This window comes from Ruditapes philippinarum, unplaced genomic scaffold, assembly GCF_026571515.1.
Source record: "Ruditapes philippinarum isolate M1 unplaced genomic scaffold, ASM2657151v2 ctg5076_1_1_1_1, whole genome shotgun sequence".
NCBI classification, from domain to species: Eukaryota; Metazoa; Mollusca; class Bivalvia; order Venerida; family Veneridae; genus Ruditapes; species Ruditapes philippinarum.
Window position 1 is genome coordinate 54,874 of NW_026859014.1, and position 8,579 is coordinate 63,452.

Genomic DNA, 8,579 nt, shown 5'->3' on the forward strand with positions numbered 1-8,579 from the left:
AAATTTTGTAACATAAACTCGTATTTCACAACAAAGAAGTGAAGATGAATACAATTATCGGTGTGCTTCGTTGAAACAGGTATTTTGTTAACTATTTGTTAAGTATTAAGGCATGACATTCTGTATTTATGTAAATATCACCTCCCGACGTCCCGTGTTATGATTTATAAAATTATACATGTACACATGTGTTATTGACCTCAATAAATGTTAGTGAAAATGGAAAAATAATTATGGTAATTATCCATGGTGCTAGTAATACTTAATTATCTTTATCATTTTGTTAACTAAGCAAGAAAAATACGTAATTTTAAAATAACTTAACCTCACAATATTATCAATTTATACTTGAAAATCTTCTCAAACAGTAATTTTTGAATTCATTATTGAAACATGAAAATGGTTCATGAAGAGATTAAAAGAGAGGAAAAAACTGAAATGACTCATGAAAATTTTGGTCAAACAGTCTGCCACGTGAAATTTTTACCTTCCTGAGATCCCTGCTAATTGTTGTTGTTGTTCTTTTTTTTTAGAAAGGGTGTTCTAAATTATGATAAACCACAGATGCTTGCTCGCACTTGATGAACGCTGACAATTCCGTCATTCTGTGTTTCTTGTATACCTAAATTTAATTCGACAGTATTACCATCTTTCAAAATATCTTCGCTTTCATCAACATGACTAGAAGTCATGCCATCTGTATGGTCTTTTTCATCAAATTTAATTGTTGCAGTAACTTCAGGGTGTTTAGATGATTTTGATGACCTTGACTAGAAGTCTTGTCACCTTTATGAAGGCTAATAACATCTTCGTGATCTGTAACTGGTCGTTCTTCACAGATGACATCAGTTTCCGGACTAGAAGCCGCAGAATCTTTACCATTTTGACCAGTTACTTCTTCGGGCTTGAACGGTTGGCCATTCCATTCAGCCCTTTCTTGTTTAAATCACGATTTGCTGGATTTCGTTGTTGCTCCGTAGTGTTAGATAGCCCCTTTTTCTTCAACCATTCTTTAAATCCTGGACAGTCTTTCTTAATGTGGCCCCTTTGTTTGCAAAAGAAACATGATAGCCCTCTTCCTGTCCTAGATTCAGTTTCTTTATTGGTTGTAGTCAATTGCTGAATTTTACTGCTAAGCTGTTCCATAGCTTTGTTCAGCAATTGTTCCACCCTGGCTTCAGCTGATGTATTAACTGCATTTAATTAACACTTCATCTTTAGATCTTCTAGAATGCTTTTTGCCATCCACTGCCTCAGAGATATACTGGTGATGCTTTACAGCGTTAAGTGCAGCCTGTATACTCCTAGGATGTTCGAAACATGCATGCTTTCCTGCTTCTCTATCAATACATCCTTGGCAGAACTTCGAAATTGCCTCTCGCATTCTGTATTCTTCGGGTAGATCCTTAAATGCATATGTCGAAAGTGTCAGCACTCGATCTGCCCAATCATCTAAAGATTCATCTGATGATTGTCTAGCCTGCTGGAACTTAACACGTGACGTCTCGGTAAGTTCCTGGTCGCCGAATCTGGTCTCTAATTTCTTCATCATTTGCTTATATGAATAGCAATGCCCTGCTTTATTAGTTATTGTGAAGAAATCTAACGCTTTACCTTGAAGACTCCAAGTAAGGTAATCTTTACTTTCACTGTCAGTCCAGTTCGAAACAGCTCGATAACTTTCAAATTGTTCTTTGAAAGATAACCAGCTTGTCTTCCCATCATACCGCAAATTCTTTGGAAGTTCCTTCGGGTTACCCCTCTTTTCTGACTTGCTTCGATCAGAATAACTCGAAGAGCGACTTCTGTCATGTCGTCTAGATGGCTTGCAATACTTATCATGGGACCTGTACTTATGACGTCTTGACCCTGAATGACTATAGCCTCTTGATCGAGATCTCGTACTACTGCTGCTGCTTGAAGATCTATTCCTATATCTATACGATCTTGACCTTGAAAAGCTCAGACTTCTGGATCTTGATCTTTGGTGTCTAGAAGACGACCGTGATCTACGACTGTACTTGTCATCTCTCGACAATCGGTTTCTAGAAGAAGACCGATTGTTGTAACCAATCTTGTCCCGATTCTTTCTACCATCACTACTGTATCTGGACTGAACATCTCTTCTACCGATTGATCTGCTTCTACTATTATCGCTACTTTCACTTGACTTTTCTGATCTGGTATGGTAACCTCGACGGTCTCTTCTTGAACTTTTCTTCTTGCATTCATATCTATCTAAATGTCTAGAAGACCCTTTAGTTGACCTCGACTGTTGTTGTGTATCTCCATATACATAAGTAGCAGATGTATATTCTTTCTTAGGAGATATACATTTAGGGTTGCCATACCTTGTGTCCAATTTAGTGTTGTATGACCTGGATGCACTGTTACTGAAATATTTTGGCTTGACATCATCTACCATACTTGTAAACCTTGTTCTAGAAGAACCAAGTATATCTGTATTGCAAGGATCCACTTCATGGTGCATATAACCTGTACTATAAGTACAAGGTGTATCTATTGCAGAAGAGTCTTCATCCATATCACTTGCATTTGCTTCTGGTAATGCAGATATCAAGGCTACTAAATCTCTTTTAGTCATACCCTGACTTAAGGTAAGAAGTTGAGTTAAAACATCTTCAATGTGTGGCATACTTTGTGGTGCCTCCATCTCCGGTAATGTTAAAGATGTAGGGGCTGACATAATTGGTGTTGCACTGGTTGCACTCGCTATAGTATATGTGCTACTAGCTGCAACCGTCACAGCAGTTGTTATTTTGGTAACTGGAATTGTAGTTACCCTGGTCTTCACGCTGCTGGTTGTAGTTGATGTAGTCATTGCCTTCGAAACAGCTTTTGTAACTAGCGTTCGCAAGGTAAATCCAGCTGCAAGTCTAGATCCTTTCTTTACAGTAGGCGTAGTTGTACTACTTACTGTAACTGTTGTTGTTGCACTGCTACCAACATGAATAGGCTTGCAAACTATTGCAACAGGCGTGGTACTTGTGGTAAATGTCACAGCAACACTCCCCCCCCCACTTGAAGATATTGTACTTGGAGTTGATACCGGTGTTGAAAAATCAATATATTTCAACATATCTGGGTTAAGATGACCTGCCATTATGGTGATGAAATCATCTTTCGTCAACTTGCCATGCATTTGCCGAAACTGGACTATACTTGTTGCCTTTTTCGCACCAATAGCTGGCAATTTCATCAACTCCTCTTTTGTCATTGTGTTTATATTAAATGTTGACATGATTATAATTTAAGTCAGTCAATGTATTGCGGACACAATGTAATCACAAATTTTCTATGTATAGAATACAATTGAAAATTGATACAAGTTTATTTATTCGTGTATAGAATACACCGAATATATATGTAAAAGTAGCTTTAAAAATAAATTCCACTTATTTACTTATTCGAGTATAGAATACACCGAATATTTATTTAAAAGTAGCTTTAAAAAATTTAATCGACTTATATGAGACAGGTTCTTTAAAACAAATGTATTTACTGAATACTTGAGACAGCTCCTTTAAATAATATAGACTTTACTTTGACACAGCTGCTTTAATTTATTTTACTTCACATTCAAGAATTAAATCAAAAATTTATGTGAAATTCTGTAAAATATTTCTGAACAAATGTACAATAAATTAATTATCCGCAATTATTTCTGATATAGAATACACGGAAATAATTTATTTGGTGATCCTGGTACACTTGTAAACAACTGAAATAAGATATTCAAGGTAGATAACTTGTATACCTTTCACACTGTCTGTATGCTGTACACTGTCTCTAAATTCTTCAAAGTCGTTTCTGAAAAGGGCTAAAGTAAATAAAAAGACAATACTGGGCGTACTTTACTATGAAGTTAGCGTGGAATTATTTATTTATGAAAAGCATACCATTCTGCAGTTTCCCAAACTTTATGTTGACCAAGTATTTTTTAAATAAAAGCTAGAAGCCACAAAATCAAAAAATACTAGTACATCAACCCTTTAGGCTATCGTCGAGTGGTTATTTCACAATGCCAACTGAATGTCAAAGTCAATTTTCCAATTTATGCAACGGTCCAGAATGTCGCGAAAATTGACTACAAATGAACGACGTTTATGAAATGCAAAAGTCCCTGCCCTGCTATCCAGTTTTAATCCTCGTCGCCAATGTTGTATTTCCTTAAAACATAGCCTAAAGAATGGTAAACAGGCCGGGAGCTTACCAAAGCTTGTTCTTGATCTTGACTCTTCTCCACCATTGGTTGTTGTAATTCTTACATTTAATGAATGCCTACGGAAGCAGTAGACCCAGCGCTTCTTTTCAGGAAACCAGTAGTTTTCCAGCCATTTCTTGATGTCTTCATTTTACGTATAAAAAGGAAGAACTTGTAAAGCATGTACATTATTGCTGTACTCTTCCTCGGTCCTGGATGAAGCTATTCTCCTTAGGTGGATAAGAACCTCTTCCATAACACTTTTACATTCCTTCCTTTTAGGCCATCTTTGCCAAGCCTGCTCCCGGTGGAAATCACAGGTATACACATCAACATTTGAAAAGGTACGTTCAATAGCATGTATTTCCTTGTGATCCATGTCAGTCATGAAAGAATGCGGGTGCCAGCTAGGATTCCAAGACTGCAGTACCTTCAACGCATCTGCAATCTCTGCAGTTGTTTCCCTCTCTGTCATGAAAAAGGCTACTGGAAAGTAACCCACATTAGCACCCACACAAATTAGAAACAAAGGTACATCATATCTTGTCACTTTGTATTTGCTATCCATCAACACAAAGTCAGAACCATATCTACTAAGAAGGTGTTGCTGAAACTTTGTTTGATGGACAAACAACATGGGTTGGTGTCCACCCTCATTGTCATGCGATGGTTGGAAGAAAAAGTTGTCTTCAGCATACTCTTCCTTCCAAGAATTTACCAAGCCTTGAAGATTGAGTTGGTCATCTGTACTACATCTGGACTTTTTAAGGGCGAGCATGACATGATTTCTCACGTCTTTTTCTGATGGTTTAAACCAAACGTCTGCCCTTGGGATTTGCAGTGAGGGGCTTCACAAATGCCTTCAAGTGATTTTGCACTTCTGCAGTATGTGTCAACCCTTCCGCAACCAACTCATTAATCTTGTTAATTACCCTTTGGTCGATTATTTGGAAATACTCAGCGCCTTCTCCTATAAGGTGGCCACTGTGGTTACCACAAAACTTCACATAAACTTGCAGCTGCTGCAGAGTAGTTTCCCTATTAAATTGTTGTCGCAACTTCCTCAATTTTTGTTGGGGCACTGAAGAGGCATTTTCAATCTGGTATTCAGGAAACTTTATAATAAATCGCATCCTTACTGTGGCAGGACAATCTTGTTTTTTGCTTGACTGCACACCCTTCCGTGACCTCTTTCGGCCATAACTATGTTCATCTGATTCCTTTAAGTCTTCTTGTAATTTCTGGCGCTGGGGCCCATGGTGGCATTCCCGTACCTCTAAGGCCACATTTACAAATGGCACACCATCATTAGGTACGGGAACATGCCCCCTTTCATCCCTGAACCATATTCTTTTGTTCCGTAGATCTTGGATAACAAAGCTTTGGAAACAGCCCTTGCAGCAGGATATAGATCTATAGACACTGCTGCAGTGTACAGAAATGAGAGTGACATTGGTCACTGCTTAAAAGAACTTCTACCAAAGTTTAATCTGGAAAGGAAGAACTTGTAAAGCATGTACATTATTGCTGTACTCTTCCTCGGTCCTGGATGAAGCTATTCTTCTTAGGTGGATAAGAACCTCTTCCATAACACTTTTACATTTCTTCCTTTTGTATTTCCTTAAATCATAGCCTAAAGAAGGGAAAACAGACCGGGAGCTTACCAAAGCTTGTTCTTGATGTTCACTCTTCGCCAGCCAACGCAGAACTCAATTCTCTCTATCCTAGAACTATCCGGGCACTTTCCAGTCCCGCGAAAACCGTCGCGCATGCGCATGCAGTCCGGCAGGTCTAGGACCACTAAATCATTTCCTGCATTCACAACACTCCCCCCAACTTTATGAATGAAGGCTTCGGTCTTGGGAGTAATGCTGTGAATGCATCAGTAAAGAACTAGAAGCCCGTTTACTTCCTTAATTGTGAATTAATATCACATCGCGGCTTTAACTTACCCTAAATAAGTAGGCTGTAGAAGAAGGACTAGAAGTCTTTTTGGTACACTGGCGTTGCTGTAAAGATTCTCAAAGGCTAGAAGCCACCTGGAACTTCATTTTTCAACAACCACCAGCCTGGATGTATCGGAGAAGATCTCCTTGATACTCGGATCAAAGAACACTGGAGTATTGATCTGTATTGAGGTTATTTCTGTTGTGGTATAGCCTGGAGCAATCTGGATCAATTTCTCAGATGAACTAGAAGTTTCAACTGAATATAACAATGACGCTTTTACTGAAAAACTAGGAATCCAACCAGCACTTTACTTGGATGAATTATCAACTTTAGATTGGTGAACTAGAAGTTCGACCAGTTTCCTGCTGGATTTTACTGATACTGCCCTTCATAGAGACACAGGGCGTTTGCGACTGTGATCTCCAGAATCGTATCAGGCGAGGTTTGAAGACGGTGAGCCACTGCATTCGCTGCTCTAAACAGTTTTCCAGGCGACGATACTCTGGATCCCCTACCGGGAAAATATGGTGCATCGGACTCAAGAAGCAGACGAGACTCTTCAATTTCTCGGAGCGCTGCTATCTGGTCACGATTAAAGGAATCCACCAGACTAGTGAAGCCAAAGTACGTCCTTGGAAATGTCTCCAACCATTTCTTAAGCACAGACTGGTCACCTGTGAAACAATGTAGATGTAAAGGGTGACGTGATCTAAAGAACGGAAAACAGGCCGGGAGCTTACCAAAGCTTGCTCTTGATCTTGACACTTCGCCAGCCAACGCAGAACTCAATTCTCTCTATCCTAGAACTATCCGGGCACTTTTCAGTCCCGCGAAAACCGTCGCGCATGCGCATGCAGTCCGGCAGGTCTAGGACCACTTAATCATTTCCTGCATTCACAACACTCCCCCCAACTTTATGAATGAAGGCTTCGGTCTTGGGAGTAATGCTGTGAATGAAGCAGTAAAGAACTAGAAGCTCGTTTACTTCCTTAATTGTGAATTAATATCACATCGCGGCTTTAACTTACCCTAAATAAGTAGGCTGTAGAAGAAGGACTAGAAGTCCTTTTGGTACACCTGGTGTTGCTGTAAAAGATTCTCAAAGGCTAGAAGCCACCTGGAACTTCATTTTTCACAACACCAGTCTGGATTCAGCATGGTCTAATGTCTATGTCTAGAAAACGATGCTAATCTGTACTCGTTTCAGTAACGATCTAGAAGATCTGTACTGTTCTCTTCATCATAGCACTGCCTTTTTACTGAAGTAATTTATTTGAAATTCTGGGCATCTCTTGTTCTGCATGAATGTACTCAAGTCAGATTCATCATGAACCTGGATCCTAATACTTGCTACATTTTCAAGACTTGACCCGCACAGTTCTGCAGTTGCCCCCATATGAAAACATTCACTGAATTGGATGTCGTTATATCCCTGCTTAGCCAGTCTTACTGAGTCGTCGACATCATCAATAAATTTGGCCCATTGCTCGTCAGCCCTAATGCAGTAAGGACATCCACCACATGGCAAATCTGCAAGCTTCATGCCAGCTATATACGATTTACACGGTGTCAAAGTTTCCGGAATTCTTGACAGCGCGTCCGCATTGCCGTGTTTCGATCCAGCTCGATGATTAACAATCATGTTGGTACTGAGACAGTTTCCTCTATCCATCGAGCCAGCTGACCCTGTGGTTCCTTAAATCTTAATAACCAGGTCAAACTGGAGTGATCGGTTTCTCACAGTGTTGACTTTTCCTAAAAAGGTAATGCCTAAACTGCCTCGTGAACCTCAATAATGCCCAACAGTTCTTTTTCTGGTGGTGCAATAGTTCTTTTGTTCTGGAGTCAATGAAAAGCTGCTATAAGCAATGACTTTCTGTTCTCCATCTTGAACCTGAAGTAATTCTGCACCTATAGCCGAATCCGAAGCATCCGAATCTAATATAAAAGAATCTTCTTGATTTGGTAAAGCTAAAACTGGTGGTGATGTTAAAGCTACCTTTAAATGTATAAAATGCTTCTTGTTCTTTATCGCCCCAATGAAATTCATCTCTTTCCGTTAGTTTGTATAACTGCAGTTCTTGACAAAATGTACGATGGTAATTCGCTAAGCCTAAAAAACCTTTCGACATCTTTGGATGACTTTGGACATGGCCAGTTGGCTACTGTTTCTATATCACGAGAAGTCATGGCCATTTTATTTCCCACTAACTGTTTTCCAAGGAATTCTACTTCTTTTTGGAAGAAGACAACATTTTCTTAGGGCTTTAGCTTCAAAAACATGTGTGCGGAATCTTTCTAGGGCTTCGGCTATATTTCCCAGATGGTCCTCAAAATTCCTTCCCAGCACCAATATATCGTCTAAGAATGCCAGTACCGTTTTCCAAGTTAATCCACGCAATAT

The 8,579-nt window shown here is 39.4% G+C and overlaps 2 pseudogenes; both read right to left on the bottom strand.

Moving 5' to 3' along the window:
* Positions 1 to 826: 826 nt before the first annotated feature.
* On the bottom strand, positions 827 to 3,273 carry LOC132754908 (uncharacterized; annotated as a pseudogene).
* Positions 3,274 to 3,295: 22 nt separating this feature from the next.
* On the bottom strand, positions 3,296 to 7,817 carry LOC132754907 (uncharacterized; annotated as a pseudogene).
* Between the last annotated feature and the right edge of the window lie 762 nt (positions 7,818 to 8,579).